The sequence below is a fragment of the Babylonia areolata genome, chromosome 11, assembly GCF_041734735.1.
Source record: "Babylonia areolata isolate BAREFJ2019XMU chromosome 11, ASM4173473v1, whole genome shotgun sequence".
NCBI classification, from domain to species: Eukaryota; Metazoa; Mollusca; class Gastropoda; order Neogastropoda; family Buccinidae; genus Babylonia; species Babylonia areolata.
In genome coordinates, this window is record NC_134886.1 from 14,381,092 (window position 1) to 14,397,741 (window position 16,650).

Consider the following 16,650-nt stretch of genomic DNA (forward strand, 5'->3'; position numbering starts at 1 on the left):
CGGTACTTTGTTGGTGTGTGTTCAGTATGATGGATGAATGATACAAGGACCGACATCTGTGTATAACTTTGTATGTTCTTACAACACACACACACACACACACACACACACACACACACACACACACATATATATATATATATATATATATATATATATACATGCATACATACATACATACATGGTCAATTGTGCGTGCCAAACTATGTTATGTGTGCACTGCGCATGTATGAGCGTGTGCACATGTGTTGAGCGATTGCACATTCACACATTCGTACGCGGGTGCATTCCAAACATTTTCAGCAGGCGTGTATGATTTCAAACTTTTATTTATTTACTTCGCAACAACTTAAAGAGTTCCCAAATGACCTTGGTATAAACAGAATGACACTTTAGCTGTTTGTATCTGCAGAAAGTGAACTACTACAATCAGAAAGCCCTGTTGTTGTTTCTCTCACAACACTCTCTTTGCTGTAGGGACAGCACAAAAGCTCACGTCTTTCCAGGGCTGTTCAAGGGAGGATGGTGGTGGGGGGCTTGGTGTGGTGATGGTGGGATCCTGAGTGGTGAGGGATGTGGGTGGGCCTCAAAGCGCTGTAAAGTAGGAGGGCAGACTGTGAAGTGATGTAAAGTAGGAGGTCAGACTGTGAAGTGATGTAAAGTAAGAGGGCAGACTGTGAAGTGATGTAAAGTAAGAGGACACACTGTGAAGTGATGTAAAGTAAGAGGACACACTGTGAAGTGATGTAAAGTAAGAGGTCAGACTGTGAAGTGATGTAAAGTAAGAGGGCAGACTGTGAAGTGATGTAAAGTAAGAGGACACACTGTGAAGTGATGTAAAGTAAGAGGACACACTGTGAAGTGATGTAAAGTAAGAGGTCAGACTGTGAAGTGATGTAAAGTAGGAGGACACACTGTGAAGTGATGTAAAGTAAGAGGGCAGACTGTGAAGTGATGTAAAGTAAGAGGGCAGACTGTGAAGTGATGTAAAGTAAGAGGGCACACTGTGAAGTGATGTAAAGTAAGAGGGCACACTGTGAAGTGATGTAAAGTAAGAGGGCAGACTGTGAAGTGATGTAAAGTAAGAGGGCGGACTGTAAAGTGATGTAAAGTAACAGGTCAGACTGTGAAGTGATGTAAAGTAAGAGGTCAGACTGTGAAGTGATGTAAAGTAAGAGGTCAGACTGTGAAGTGATGTAAAGTAAGAGGGCGGACTGTGAAGTGATGTAAAGTAAGAGGGCGGACTGTGAAGTGATGTAAAGTAACAGGTCAGACTGTGAAGTGATGTAAAGTAAGAGGGCGGACTGTAAAGTGATGTAAAGTAAGAGGTCAGACTGTGAAGTGATGTAAAGTAAGAGGACAGACTGTGAAGTGATGTAAAGTAAGAGGACACACTGTAAAGTGATGTAAAGTAAGAGGACACACTGTAAAGTGATGTAAAGTAAGAGGACAGACTGTAAAGTGATGTAAAGTAAGAGGTCAGACTGTGAAGTGATGTAAAGTAAGAGGACACACTGTAAAGTGATGTAAAGTAAGAGGACACACTGTAAAGTGATGTAAAGTAAAAGGGCAGGCTGCGTTGAACAGTGGGCACATTGAGATTGGACAAGCAATGACAATGGTCAGATCAACTGACCACGCTGTAAAACAAACAATAGCAATGGTCATTTCAACTTACCAGGTGGAAGATAAAACAATCAAAACAATTCAGCTAACCAAGCAGTACAGTTTCAGTTTCAGTTTCAGTTGCTCAAGGAGGCGTCACTGCGTTCGGACAAACCATATACGCTACACCACATCTGCCAAGCAGATGCCTGACCAGCAGCGTAACCCAACGCGCTTAGTCAGTACAAACAATAATAATGGTCAGTTCCACTGTCCAGGCGGGCCGACTGCCTGTCAGTCTGGGATGACTATTGTTATTTTTTGTTTCTTTATGAATGGGATCACTCCCGTCAAAATAGTCAACAGTGTTACGGTCTTTGAAAAGTAAAAGTATGAGTGACTTTGCACCGACAACGCGCACGCGCGCGCACACACACACACACACACACACACACACACACACACACACACACACACACCACCCTGTCATTCACTTACTGGGTACACTCGTGAGCGCACAGGGTATCCGACTCAGTTTCGTCCTGATCCAGAACCATTTGGAACAGGGCGTCACACTTGTCAGTGCATTCTTGTACAGACATCGTGGGGTTATCGCTCAACAGCTGATGCACCTCCGTGCGAATCAAAGTTTCTGTGTCAATGAAAGAGAGAAACAAGTGCTAGCTTAGAAGTCTGTTGTAAAACAGTCTGTAGTTACTTGCAAGTTTTGCAACATGTATGATCCACGTCCATATAATGTATGCCCTGTTTACACGGTCTGGTGTAACAGCCTCAAACTACCCCCCTGTGGAGGTTTACCCCCGGATCATTCTGGGCTAGACTCGAATTAATTCCCAGGGTCATTTGTGACTTATCAAGATCAACCCTCCACTCCCACCCACCAATCAGGAATTACCCGTTTCCATGAGCTTGATCAAGCTATTTAAAAATGTGGGTCTATCTGGGCCAGCCTTTATGGTCCTTTCCACCTGGGGATCAATTAGTTGCCCTGAACGCGAACACTGAGATCAGTTGAGCTGCTTCTTGCCGGCAGTTCTGCAATTCTTTTGGCTCGCCCTCCCATTACATAGGGTAGAACTCCGATTAAACCCCAACTTCCAGGTAAGTCTCGTTTAATCAGTCATCAGGGTGGGGGTAGGGGGGATGGGGGGGAGGAGAAAACCAACTAATGACCGGGAAGCGTGGCCATGATATGCGGCACGGACAGCATTTCTCCGTGACAGCTCAACGGAACAAACAGTGGGATGTTTTACATTGATCACCTGCAGTGATTCTAACTGGGCCAATTTCGCCCCTGAGCATCAGTTCAAGCTGGCCTAGAGTGACCCACATGTCTGTTACGGGGAGGGGGAGGGGGCGTGGCTGACAGGATGGGTTAAATCCAACTGGGGGTGGAGGTTGGTGAAGGGAGCGGTTCTGACAAGTTAAATACAAGGCAAGGCAAGGCAAGGCAAAAAGTGTATTTCTTGTGGCCCCTGGGGGCATCGAAACGTTATATACATACATATTTTAGATATACCATACAAACAATAAGAGTGATGTCAAAAGAACAAAGAGAAAAAAAACGAAAGACCTATAGGCACAGATAATATGCAGTAATAGATAATTCATCCTCATCCATTAACAACAGACGTAACTTTACCGAAAGGAACTACAAAAAACAAAACAAAACAAGTGCTTTTAGTTTTAACAATATTCTTTTGTTTTTTTCCGGAAAACAATAAGTGGAATTTAAGGGAGCTGGTTCGGTTTCTATGATATCTAGGTAGATACTTCTGTCTGTCACATTCAAAGAAAGGACATACAAAGAAATTCATCAGTAATGTCGTTTGTGGAACATTTATCACAGATTCTTTCGTTTATTGGTAAATTGTTGAAGCGCTGACTATTAAGAGGCAAAGCATTATTGGTTGTTCTAAACTTAACTAACTGGATAACACAGTTATTTGGTAAAACAGTAAAGTAAGCATCTTGACCAAAATTTGGCTTAAACATCCTATAATTGATATACATAGTATCATTATTTATATGTCTATACCAATCTTGCAAAATCTGATCTTTTAAACAACGTTCAACCTTCTGTTTGAATCAAGTGGGATGTACTTCAAGACTGTGCTGGTTTAACCAGAACCTACTCAATCCAATTTCATTCAAAATAGTGTGAAGACATTTAAGGTATTGGTTCCGGTGTATGTTTGTGATGTATGAATTGAAGAGACATTTGTAAACAATCGAAGACAGTTTTGAAATACCTAGGTTAGTAAAAGCTTAAACCAAAATAAAAGCATTCTAGTTTCTACAGATACAGACATAGGGAGCATACCAGTTTCACCAAATACCATGTAAGGTGGGGTGGACTGTCTAAGTTTCAGAACTAATTTGTAGAATTTCAATTGCATTTTTTCCATAATGCCCGAAATATCAAAACCCCAAATTTCACAACCATATGTGAGTACAGGAAGAACTGTTTTATCAAACAAGTCGATAATTAGATCAACAGGGAGCTTTAATTGATTAATCTTCCTCAGAAGTACAAACGCTGCTCTCGAGGCACGGTCGTACAGGTCTCACTGGGCAACATGCATTCTATTATTGTAATTAAGTTTCAGTCCCAAGTGCTGAAACTCACTCACAACCTCAATTTTGTCCTCGTTGATATGAAAATCAGGAAATGTTCTCACTTTGCCCCTATAGAAAATTTATTACTTTACACTTTTTAGCATTCAGAGTTAACTTCCACTTCTCACAATAATGTCTCATTTCAGTAAGACCATTTTGCAAACCTGTGGCCGTCTCTGAAAAAATCACAGTGTCGTCTGTGTAAAGCAGGACAAATAGATTTAAGAAAACATTAGAAACCTGCTCACTCATACACATTTTCTTAACCTCATACGGACAATAGTTGCTAATCCATCTAATTCATCTTGTAGGTGAGATTTCATATCGTTTAAGAATAATGCAAACATTATCGGGGAGAGATTTTCTCCTTGCCTCACCCCCACATTTGAACTGAAAAAATCGAATATTTCGTCATTAACCATAACACATGATTAAGCGTCATCATACATGTTTATAATTATTTGGAGTATTTTACCATTTATACCACAACTTAATAATTTTTGCCACAGAAATGTACTGTTAACCTTATCAAAAGCTTTCCCATAATCTAAAAACGCACAATATAATATCTTTTTCTTATATAACAAAATATCAATAATACCAAACAAAGTAAACAGATGGTCTAATGTTGAAAAACCACTTCGAAATCCAGCTTGTTCATGTCCCAGTATATTAGAATTCTCAATATATAGTTTCAGACGCTCATTCAAAATACTTGTAAATAGTTTACCAAAACCAGATAACATTGTAATACCACGATAGTTATTTGGGTAATCAGATGAGCCTTTATCTTTAAAGATCGGTCTTATCCTCCCTACAGTCCAGTCAGACGGAACCTTGCCAATCAACAACACAAGATTGAACAATTTAATAAATATATTTACCAATTTATCATCAGAGGCTTTGAGAAATTCGTTTAAATTGTTATCTAATCCACTTGCCTTATTGCTTTCTAACCTTTTAATACATTTCACCACCTCAGCTTTGGATATAAAATCATTCAGAAGAGGATTTTCCAGCACACCTTTTTCTATAGTAGCATTATTCACATCATTATAACATTAGGCAATTGTATCTCATTATTTTTCTCTATAGTAGCATTATTCACATCATTATAACATTAGGCAATTGTATCTCCTTTTTTTCTCTATAGTAGCATTATTCACATCATTATAATATTAGGCAATTGTATCTCTTTTTTTCTCTATAGTAGCATTATTCACCTCATTATAACATTAGGCAATTGTATTTCATTCTTTTTCTTATTTCTGTTTAACAAGCCCCAGTATGTTTTAGGATCCTTTGACTGCATCTGGCTACATCCCCAGTGGTCATTCCAGGGCAGTCTGATAATACCCTTGGGTCAGTGTGGTGTGTCGCTCACCAACTCACAGGGCTCACCTTGCTCTTTCGCTCTTTCTCCTTCTTTATCAATGTTTCTCTGCATTTCTCATGTTCTATCTCTGTATATGTTTTCACTCTCTCCCCCTCTCCCACCTACCTGTCTATGTCCCTCTGTGTGTGCGAGTGCGCACACGTGCATTTGTGCGAGTGCATCTCTGTGTATGCATACTTACGTGTGTGCGTGAATATAAGTATATATATATATATATATATATATATATATATATATATATATATATATATATATATATGCGTGTGTGTGTGTGTGTGTGTGTGTGTGTGTGTGTACTTGTCTCCGCGGACTCCTCCACATCAGGTGGCAGGACAAATTCCTCGACACGGAAGTCCTGGAACAAGCTGACCTCTGCAGCGTCTACACCCTCCTGCAGAAAGCCCAAGCCAAGTGGGTGGGGCATGTGATCAGAATGCCAGACAGTCGACTGCCTAAGCAGCTGTTGTACGGAGAACTGTGCCAGGGCATGCGCGCAGCTGGAGGGCAGAAGAAACACTACAAGACTGCCTCAAAGCGTCCTGTCTGTCGACCTGGGCGTCGACATCAACAGGTGGCAGACGCTTGCTCTGGACCGTCCAGCTTGACACAGGAGCCCGTGCAGCTGAAGCCAGGCGCATCACCGAGGCACAAGTAAAAAGGGCTGTGAGCAAGGACAGAGCAGCATCCACTGCCACGATAGCACCCATTCACTTGTGGCCCACATGTGGGCGATACATTAGGGCCCGGACTGGCTTCATGTCACCTCCGGACCCACAGCCACCGATCTTCCATCTGATATTTGAAGCCATGGTCATCTTCGAATCCGAAGGACGAACATCATATGTCTACTTGTGTGCATGCTAGTATTCAGAATTTCTCTCTCTCTCTCTCTCTCTGACCGTATATTGTATGTGCACGCCCTTGGCGTGCATACATTCATGGTTTACGGAAGCGCGCAAATGTGATTTATTTAGTTTAGGTCACATACAGTGTAACACTGAACTCACGAAAGCTGGCGGCAGCGAAGCAGAACAGAGCGGTGAGGACAATCAGTCTGATCATGGTTGCTGTGGGACGTGCCTGTATCTGTAGACAACACATCAACACATTTACATCAATAATTATGGAATTGTTTTTCACGTAGAGAAATGGCTTTCAGTATACCCTTCGATTTGAACAGCGGATTTCAGCTTGTCGGTGTTTGTGAACGGCGAATTGTGAAAACGGTCCCTGCAATGTTCAATAAATTAATATATACAGAATGCTGGAAACAAAACAAAACAGTTCAAGTGAACCCGATTTTGATTTGACAAGCTATAATTCTGATCCCTATCTAAAAAATAAACCACAAACAAACACTGCAAATATAAAGCACAAGCAAGCACTGACTGGGTTACTAATCGTGACTTAGGTCCACAATTCGAGCTTTCGAACACGGATGGTAAACGACACACCGAATGAACAAATGCTGTATTTCCTGTAAGAGTTCAGATGATAAAATTCGTGTTTTCGATCATTGTGTGAGATACAATCTTTGTAGAAACAAAGTTTTAAACTACACTTTTGTTCGTGTTATCCGGTGTCTAATAAACCCTACGATTTCACGACAATGAAGTATTCTAGTCTGTTCTATACTGTCCATCTAATCCTGGAGCAGCGGTCTGTCTTGCGTATCTAGTGACCAGTATCATCACCATAATCATCATCGTCGTCGTCATCATCACTGTCACCATCATCGTACTAAAAAGAATTACTGGAATAGCTGACAATGTCAATCCAAACATACCTTCTTTGTAGGAGCACTTCTAATGGAAAGACCTGATGCATGGTGAAACATCACACAGGCAGGTTTTATTGGGGACCAAACAGGTGTCTTGCATAAGCTTGTCATACGTTCTGGTTTCACCGGGTGGCTGGAAGCACGGCTTTCGTGCTCTATCATGTCTGGGACAGGTCTGCTGCCTTCTTTCTGACCTGCTGGAGGGCGGGGTCTGTCGTCTCCAGACTTCGGTACCAAGACAGTGCTGACCTGCAGATAAACCTGTGCGCGCTGTCGCACACTGTCCTGTCAAAATACAGACCCTTTTTGGGCTTGGCAATAAATATTTGTGGTAATCGTTTGTTGGGTTACTCTATGGAAATCCGTATGATGTTGGCGAAAAGGTGTGCATGCGTGCGTACATATATATATATATATTTGTGTATGTGTGTGTTTGTGTGTACATGCGTATGTATATATATATATATATATATATATATATACATGTGTGTGTGTGTGTGTGTGTGTGTGTGTGTGTGTGTGTGTGTGTGTGTGTGTGTGTGTTCGTTCTTCATTTCTTTACTTTAGTGTCTTTTCATTATCAGTTATATCAGACGATTAAAAAAAGAGGGATGGGGGTGGGAGAGCGAAGAGGAAAACGGAAAAGGCAGAAAACTTCCAAAAAATGCGTAACTAACATGCAATTACATTTAACAGTAACGATTCAATAATGACAGTAATAATCAGAAACCATTAACACGATCCTGAAGTACATTAAAGGAATGTAGAAATAGGGCTATGAACTGATGCCTGTGAAAGTTCGACCATAACTTTCCGAAAATCATCTGCAGAATAGTTATTCTCTTTGAAATACTTGGGCAAGAAGGTACTTAACTGCTGACAGTGAAAAAAAAAATGATGCAAGCTGAACTGCGTACCACAGATGCATGTAACATTTTTAGTATACTTTGTTTTCAGCACATCAAGTTTTATATGGAAGAAAGTAGAGGTTATTAATCTTGTATAGCAAGCTGATGGATTCGGTATCTTTTCTTTAATGATATTCTCGGGGAATAGTGTCCCTTTTTGTTTCAAAAACGTTTCCTTCCGTCGGTTATGAAATCAACCCCATGCTGATTTTTCTAACAAAGTGTATGCCTCTTTTACGGAAAGACTGACATGTATTTTTGTCGATTTTTCTGAATCTTTTGCTCCTTTTTTAGCTGCTTTATCAGCAGTTTCATTGCCATGAATGCCCACATGAGAAGACACCCAACAAAAATTGACCTCAGTTCCTTTAATCCTCAAACAATGCACCAATGATTTGACTCAATAACTAAGTCAAGTCTTCTTTCAAGGCTAAATAATTCTAGAGCATAAAGTACAGATTTGGAATCAACAAAGAATGCTATTTTCTAGAAAACTATTTGATGGCTCACTAAGTAGTTCAGAGCTTGTATAATAGCAATTAGCTCAGCCGTGAATATGGAAAGATGTTTTCAAATTAAATAAGATTTTTCAACTTTAAAGGCAGAAATATAGAAAGCCGCACCAGTATTTTTGTCATCAAGAACAGATCCATCTGTAAATATATGGAGATGATTCTGATATTTTTCTGCTATATGAATTCTGGCAGTACTTGTCGTGATATTGATGTTTCTTCCTTTTTTGTTTCAGAATAACTGATATCAAAATCTGCTTTCAACATTTCCCAGAAAGGAACAGGAGTATGATGTGGTTTTGCAGCTAACTCTTTCATGTTAACATCAGATTCTTTTAACAAATTTGAAAAATAAATTGCAACTGTTTCTTGTGATGAAACGACTTTAGCTCTTTTAGGAAAATCAATGTCAGATCTTACTGTCAGTTCATCAGCAATGAAAGTTTTTGTGATTGAAGTGTATCTCACCGCGAATTTTGCTGTTGCTAACTCACGATACTTATTTAAGGGAAGAATTCCGGCTGTTTTTGTATGTTTCCTGGTTGGGTGCATTAAGAGAGCACTCCGAGGACAATTTTGATAGCCTTACAGTCTACACTTTGAATCTTTTGTAATAGATATTTAGGTGCACTGAAAAAATATTTCTTGTGCATAGGCTATCTTAGATCTTACAAGAGCCATGGAAAGATGAATCATTGTTTTTGTATCCATTCCGCAGGGTAAGCGGCTGATAATTTTCATAAAATTGATCATTTTTCTTGCCTTTGTTAAGATGCAATCAAAGTGAATGTTCCATGTCAGCTTTTAGGTAAGATAAATATCTAAAAATTTCACCACCTGTTTATAATCAATGACGTCACCAAATGATTTAAAAATGGGTATGCTAGATGAATCAAACAACATCATACATGTTTTTTCAGTCGACAAAGCTAGACCATTTTTAAACATATAGTTACAAGGTTATCAAAATCAGATTGATGCAAACGACGTATGTAATTCTGTGCTCTTTGTGGGGTTGACTTTTTTTTTAGATTGACACCCATCCACATACCTATATCATCAGCATACTGCACTGAAACTACACGATTTGACAATGCCTTTGGGAGATCCTGAATAAGAATGTTAAAGAGAATAGGGGCTATAACTGAGCCGTGTGGAATTCCCATGTCAAGTTTATGTGGCAAAGAATAATGTGTTCCCACCCTTGCTTGAATAATTCTATTAGATAAAAATCTTTTTCTTATACCCATAGAGATATTCCAAGTGATTTCAGTTTGTATAACAGACGTTTGTGCCAAACCTGATCGTAGGCTTTTTTTACGTCAAAAAACGTTGCTAGGACCCTTTTTCTGCGGGCAAACTGACGTTTTATTTGAGTTGTAATCTTTACTAGGTGTTTAACCGTTGATCTTCCTTTTCTAAAGCCAGCCTGGTTCACTGGAATGGTATTGTATTTCTCACAGTAAATTGTATTCTCAACAGGACTATTTTTTCCATTAATTTACTGACATGCGAGGTCAAAGCAACAGGCATACAGTTATTTTTATTACGTTTAAGTTTTCCTGCTTTTAAAACTGGTACAACTATTGACGTTATCCATATCTGCGGTACAGTTCCAGATATCCAACATTTCTGATATATTTTGCGTAGGAAAACGATGCATTTTTTGGAACGTGTTTGAGCATCTCATTAGATAGTGCATCGATGCCAACTGAACTTTTGTTTCATTGCTAAGGGAAGCTATAGCGGTTTGAAACTCCTCAGATGTAATAGGAGAATTAAACCGCAAGTCATTTTGCGGAATGGGATCACTGTATAAAGCACTATTATTTTCTTCTCTGTCTCTATGTGTTTTACACGCAGGTGATAAGCCTTCGTATTTGCTATTTTTCGCAAACATTTCAACAAAGATTTCTGCCTTTTCCTGATATGATAGAAACTTGTTTTGTATGTCATTTGATATTGGGCAACTTGGTAACTTTATTCCATTTTTCATTTCTTTCATTTTTGTCCAAACTTTATTAAAGTCTTATGATCTGAAATTTCTTGTGAAGAAAATGATGACCAATGATCTTTTTTAGCTTGGGCTACTGTCATAGTACTCTGAGTGTTTGCTTTCTTCATTTCTTTGCGGTTTGGGGGCTCACTGTCCGCGAGGTAGTTCTTAAATGTTTCTCTCTTGTAATGAACTGCCTTTTCACATTCACCATTCCACCAGACATTGCCTGAATGGTCACCTGACTTCACAGCCTTTACTTTTGGGATTGACATATCTGTAAAATTTGAATACATTACATCTACACTCTAATTCCCAAGGTTTTTTTTTCAAAATCGTGAGAGGTAAGAATGTTTTGAAATAAATGTGTGTGTGTGTGAGAGAGTGCGCGCGCGCGCGCGCGTGTGTGTGTGTGTGTGTGTGTGCGTGCGTGTGTATCTGTATGTTTGTCTGTCTCTCTGTCAATATAAATATATATATATATATATATTATATATCTATATATGCATATATGCATACATACAACACACACACACACACACACACACACACACACACACAGAGAGAGAGAGAGAGAGAGAGAGAGAGAGAGAGAGAGAGAGCTACCTAGGCTGCACCATCTCGTCTGACGCCAAGATCGACAAGGAGATCGACAACAGACTTGCAAAGGCAAACAGCACATTCGGCAGGCTGTACAAGAGAGTGTGGAACAACAAACACCTGAAGAAAGACACAAAGATCAGCGTGTACTGCCCACCCTGTTGTATGGCTCCGAAACCTGGGTCACCTACCGGCACCACATACGACTGCTTGATCGCTTTCACCAGCGCTGCCTTCGCACCATCCTCAGCATCCACTGGAGTGACTACATCACAAATGTCGAGGTCCTGGAGCAGGCAAAGACTATCAGCATCGAGGCAGTGCTGCTAAAGACCCAGCTATGTTGGGCAGGGCACGTGTCCAGGATGGAGGACCACCGCCTGCCCAAGATCGCGCTGTATGGCGAACTGTCCACTGGCCACCGTGACAGAGGAGCACCCAAGAAGAGATACAAAGACTCCTTGAAGAAAGCTCTCGGTGCCTGTCACATTGACCATCGCCAGTGGTCCGCAGTAGCCGCTGATCGAGAGACCTGGCGACGCACCATCCACCAAGCTGTCTCCTCCTTCGAAAACAACCGCAGGGCCAGCCTTGAGGACAAACGCAGAAGGAGGAAGAACCACGACGCTGCAGCCGCGAACCCAGACCAGACTTTCCCTTGCAACCGCTGCGGCCGACTCTGCTTTTCCCGCATTGGCCTTGTCAGCCATGAGCGTGCCTGCATCAGACGTGGACAACGCCCTTCCACACACACACACACACACACACACACACACACACACAGAGAGAGAGAGAGAGAGAGAGAGAGAGAGCGTGTTCATACATTACCACTACCATGGCTCCATTCACGACCTAAACAGACTGACTGCCAAAACAAAAACACTGCAAAAAAGCACTCTTTGCAGATGACTGTGCGCTGATGATCCACGAGCCCAATGACCTGCAGATCATGCTCACAAAGGTTTTCCAGGCCGTCAGTTTGGTTTCACGATCAGCCTGGTGAAGATTGAATTATTTTCCAACCCGCACCCAACTCCAGTGCACCGCAACCACATATCACCATGGACAACACAGAGATGAAAATGTCAACTGCTTCAAATAGGTGGGAAGTGCTATCTCCAGGGACGGTTCTCTGGACAAATATCTCAGGCACAATCAGCACAGCAAACCAGGGTCTGGAATGACAGTGCCACAAGGTGTTGAACAATCATGTTACCATGTAAGTATTTATGCACCTAAACACTTATTCGTCTATCTCCATCTATATATCCGACTCTGCCTGCATGTCTCTGTCTTTCTCTCTGTCTCACTATATGTATTTATGTGTTTTGTACACACACACACACACACACATATATATATATATATATATATATATGTGTGTGTGTGTGTGTGTGTGTGTGTGTACACGTGCCCGCGCGCGCGAGCGCGCGCGCACGCACACACACACACACACACACACACACACACACACACACACACACACACACACACACACACACACACACACACACACACACACACCTTTTCGCCAACATCATACGGATTTCCATAGAGTAACCCAACAAACGATTACCACAAATATTTATTGCCAAGCCCAAAAAGGGTCTGTATTTTGACAGGACAGTGTGCGACAGCGCGCACAGGTTTATCTGCAGGTCAGCACTGTCTTGGTACCGAAGTCTGGAGACGACGGACCCCGCCCTCCAGCAGGTCAGAAAGAAGGCAGCAGACCTGTCCCAGACATGATAGAGCACGAAAGCCGTGCTTCCAGCCACCCGGTGAAACCAGAACATGTAACAAGCTTATGCAAGACACCTGTTTGCTCCCCAATAAAACCTGTCTGTGTGATGTTTCACCATGCATCAGGTCTTTCCATTAGAAGTGCTCCTACAAAGAAGGTATGTTTGGATTGACGCTACCAATTTACCTGCGAAGATGATGGTGATAATGGTGATGATGATCTATTACTACAATCATATTGATCATAGCTTTATAATCTTTTCCTCTTTATACTTTCAGAATGTAATGATTGTAATTCTGATAGGCTGTTACAAGTGGGTGAAAATATCATGAGATTATCTTAAAATATCTGCGATGGATGATGGCTCACATATAATAATATCGAAATATTTCAGGACGAAACGATGCCATAAACATTCCTCACCAAGTATAAGAAAATGACTATACTATCTCAGTACATTATTTGATATTCATCTCTTTGTAACAATGCAACCGTGTTATCTTATTTCCACCTGAAAAACACACAGGCTGTCATTTGGTTTGCTTCCATGAAGACTGCCTTCACAGTTTCTGCTGACAATTCGTGTGATATGCTGTGACTTTTTACCACGCCAAGCGTCTGGATAGGAATCAGGCAAAAGGTGTGAATGGATTTGAGAGGTCGGTGTTTTTGTTTTGAGTTTCGATTGATTGTCGTGACAAAACGACTGGCGAATTGTGACTGGATGTACTTAAATCCTGGTTGGTCAAAATGTAATTCTTGATTCATTTAGATTCTTCAGATCTGAAGCTGTTCCACAGACACACAGACATACACACAGACATACACACAGACAGAGAGGGAGGGAGTTCATCAGAATATCAGTTCTTCATGAATTGTTCCCATACACATAAACAACAACAACAACAACAACAACAACAACATCAACAACAACAACAACATCAACAACAACAACAACAACAACAACAACAACAACAACAACAACAACACAGCAACAGATAAACGGACAGAGAACCGATCCAAAGTGGCTGTGTGTCCTCAACACACTGTTCCCAGTTTCGAAAAACCTGTCTATGAATAGTACACACCCAAAGAAAACGAATCTCCATAGTGATGTACATATGATGTTGATGTGTTCCCTTCAGACCGGACGACGTGTCACAGGAACCATGATGAAACAGCTGATTGTCCTCACCGCTCTTGTCTGCCTCGCTGCCACGGCAGAACACCTTCGTGAGTTCAGTGCTGTGCAATGTATGCATGTGTTGGGCTGGGTTGTACGACTGATCTTAGCAGCACTCCATTTGTTCAGTGTAGAGAATTTTCCTCGGTCCACAACAGCGCCAAATTTGCTTTGCATCAATAATTTTCCTTAGTCTACGGCAGCACAAAGTTTGCTTAGTGTTAAGAATTGTCCTTCGTTTGTAACAGGCCTAAGTTAGCTCAGCATCAAGAATTTTCCTCAGTTTACAGTAGCGTTGAGTTTGCTTAGCATCAAGAAATGTCTTATGTCTACAGTAGTTCTAAGTTTGCTGAGCATCAAGAATGTTTCCCTCGTCTACAATCTCGTCCTCAGTCAACAGCAAGGCGAAGTTTACGAGGCGCTAAGAATACCTGTCAGTCTGGGCTGTGCTGCAGACGTGACTGATGTGATGTGTTCAGATGTCACGACTGTATTGTATTGTATTGTATTTATTGTATTCATTGTATTCATTGTATATATCATATTGTACCTATGGCATGCCATTGTATTGTATTGTATTCATTGTATTGTATATATTATTTTGTATTTATTTCATACCATTGTATTGTATTGTATACATAATTATTGTATTGTATTGTATTGTATTGTATTGTATAACTTTTTGTCGCAACAGTTTCTCTGTGTGAAATTCGGGTTGCTCTCCCCGTGGAGAGCGGATCTCAGCAGTGCAGCGCCGCCCATTTATATTCCTTTTTTTTATTTTCTCATGTCTGCAAGTTTATTTGTTTTACTATCAAACTATATTTTTTCTACAGATTCTTCTCAGGGAGAACCATTATGTTGGCGTGGTATTTTTTTACGTGCGCTGTAAACGGAACGTCGGTTTATCGTCTCATCCTAAAGACTGAATGACGTGATGTTGTCAAATGCCATGACTGACGTGATGTATTCACATGACTGACGTGACGTATTCACATGACTGAGGCGACGTGTTTACATTACTGACACGACGTGTTCACATGACTGACACGACGTATTCACATGACTGAGGCGACGTGTTCACATGACTGACACGACGTATTCACATGACTGAGGTGACGTATTCATTGCCGTGAAATGTGACGTGACGTGGCCGTGCTGTGTGCAGGGGAGGTGATCCACAAAGAAGTGCAGCAGCTGGTGGCAGCAGACCCCACACTGACCGTGGCCACCTGCACTGAGAAGTGTGACGCCCTCTTCGCACTCCTTGACGACCATGACGAAAGCCTATCGGATACCATGTGCTCTCATGAGTGTCAGAGGTGAAGAAGAGTGCTTGTGTATGTGAATCCATGTCTGTCTCTGTCTCTGTCTCTCTCTCTCTCTCTCGCCAGTGCAAATACCATGAAGCCATTACTAAATCTTCATAAACGGGGGCTCAAGCTGGTACTCCTAAAAAAGACTTTCCTATTGGACTATAAACAAGCGAATATTCTCCCTCTAGTCCGTAGATTAGAGTACAACAAAGGAACAACAATGCACAAGATTATGACAGGAAATGCACCACCAACACTGATAAACAAATTCTCTGTAAATTCATCAAGGAATCCCCCAAACGTCCATATCCCAATCCCCAAGAACTGATTTGTTCAAATCCAGTTTGGTTTACTCAGGCGCCACTCTGTGGAACTCACTCCCAGCAACAGTTAGATAACACCGCTGCCCTGCTACCTTTACAAAACATTACCTTTCCCACCTTATGACAGTGTAATGTCCACTTTGTTCATACCGATTGACTCTTGGTGTGTACGGTTGCCCACGTCCCCCCAGTTTCCAACCTCATCATATTATATTGTACCCCTGAATTTTATGTATGCGAATTGAAGTATCATTTCATAATATTTCATTCGTTTGTAATGCATGTTACTTCTGTTTGCTTCTGCGGTTCTTTCATTTCTTTCCATTAAATATAGTTATACATTCATGAAGTAGTTGCCAGTTGCTCCATTGTCAATTCGATGTATTGATGTATGTGTACCGATAAGCGCACAGTCCTTATATATATATATATATATATATATATGTGTGTGTGTGTGTGTGTGTGTGTGTGTGTGTGTGTTGATTAGATGATGCAATGCATGTTACTTTGTCTTCCTTACTGACCTGCTGTTCTCTATCACATGTTCCATGTAATATGAGGTTAGCTATTTGTTAGTTGATATTGTTTTATTCTCTCTCTCTCTCTCTCTCTCTCTCTCTCTCTCTCTCTCTCTCTGAGTCTCCCTC

At 41.0% G+C, this 16,650-nt stretch overlaps 1 long non-coding RNA gene across 1 annotated transcript in view; it reads right to left on the minus strand.

The window, feature by feature from the left end:
• Positions 1 to 462: 462 nt before the first annotated feature.
• Positions 463 to 16,650, minus strand: part of LOC143287426 (uncharacterized) — an 18,501-nt gene continuing 2,313 nt past the window's right edge. Inside the window, exons 2-4 of the long non-coding RNA XR_013055956.1 lie at positions 6,649 to 6,727; positions 2,104 to 2,257; positions 463 to 594 (exon numbers count right to left, since the gene is read on the minus strand). This is a non-coding gene — a long non-coding RNA (uncharacterized LOC143287426). The remainder of the gene's footprint in view (positions 595 to 2,103; positions 2,258 to 6,648; positions 6,728 to 16,650) is intronic.